Source organism: Etheostoma spectabile, chromosome 17 (genome assembly GCF_008692095.1).
Source record: "Etheostoma spectabile isolate EspeVRDwgs_2016 chromosome 17, UIUC_Espe_1.0, whole genome shotgun sequence".
Classification (NCBI taxonomy): domain Eukaryota; kingdom Metazoa; phylum Chordata; class Actinopteri; order Perciformes; family Percidae; genus Etheostoma; species Etheostoma spectabile.
In genome coordinates, this window is record NC_045749.1 from 15,182,469 (window position 1) to 15,183,860 (window position 1,392).

A 1,392-nucleotide genomic window follows, 5' to 3' on the forward strand; every position below is an offset into this window, starting at 1 on the left:
CTATACAAATAAAGCTGCCTTGCCTTGCCTTGTAATATACTTTAGTGATATTCTAGTAATGAAAGCACATGATCTCAGGAATGTTACAAACTAGAAAAGATAGATGGAGGCTAACATGTTAAAGATGGAAAAGACATGTGGTTATTGTTTAGGGAACATGTAAAAAATGAATTTATTTACACAAGATGATAAACCACAAATCTTTATTGAAATATTAAGCTTACACAGTAACACATAAAATATAAGCAGCATTAAGTCCAGCGGAAACATTCCTACTTCTTTTAATCCCAACATAATACGAAAAAAATCCAGATGGGCCTAATGACTTAACATGGGTTGAAACACATACCATAACAAATATACGTTATATAGCTAGCGTTGTTTGAAGCTCAGAAGCCCACCGCCGTGCACGTGCACTTGTCCGTCTATGATCCCGACCATAAAGACCCAACCGGGCTCAGCACTATGTGCTCTGGACCTCTAATTAGCACAGGGTCACTGTACAAACGCAAAACATGGGGAGGCATGTCTGTCTGCTACTGCATTGAACTATTACGATGTTTATATCCCTACATGGATAAAGACATACATTTATGTTTAGTCCATTTACACGCGGTTAAAACTAAAATAATTGTTGAATAGAACCTGGAAATAATAAGAACAGTTACAATCAGAACGCAATCACAACGCATTACCCCTACAACTATCCTAAATGGTATGGCTCAATCGTTGGGCTTCACGGTGGTTGAAGAAGTTGCAACACGCAATGGGGAGGGGATAAACTGGTGTCCTCCTCACTTCTGTCATGTCGTAATTTAGATTTAAAAAAAAGATTGTGTCTGGGCAAATACTGAGAAGATCTGCGACTGCATGCTGAACTCCTTTGCCTCGTATAATGTGATGGTAAGTAACTTACTGCTTCATAGCTAGCTAAATGAGGAACATTAGCCATAGTGACTGATGCACTTGTTGCGTTAGGTTGTACGTTACCATCCCATCCAAAACAAACATACCTTTCCCTTAGGGAAATGTTTAACGCTACCACCGTTAGAAGTCTAAAACACTGTTAGCTTATCCTACTTTGTCTCTGATTTAAAGGAGTTCACTTTTACATTACATATGGGTAATTTACTAAGCTAACACCGACTCTTTGACAGAACTATAGGACGTGTTGCGTTAACGAACTTTATCGCCCGATATGTAAATGCCGTATCAGGCGTTTGATAATATGGTGAATACATAAACGGTCAAAACATTTGAGTTTAAACTGGAAGTGTATGAGTATAAATAGTGTTACCCCGTTTATTCTGAAACCCCATCCTTTATGCTTTTAGCGGGCTGTGAGGATCCCTTACACTTCAGGGAGTTTGCACAGTGCAGGGATGTGGGGGG

The 1,392-nt window shown here is 39.2% G+C and overlaps 1 protein-coding gene across 1 annotated transcript in view; it reads left to right on the plus strand.

Moving 5' to 3' along the window:
- Positions 1–738: 738 nt before the first annotated feature.
- The window catches only part of zgc:172136 (FERM domain-containing protein 6), a 10,985-nt gene continuing 10,331 nt past the window's right edge, over positions 739–1,392 (plus strand). Inside the window, exon 1 of the mRNA XM_032540653.1 lies at positions 739–903. The gene's annotated coding sequence lies outside the window, so the exon portion shown is untranslated. The remainder of the gene's footprint in view (positions 904–1,392) is intronic.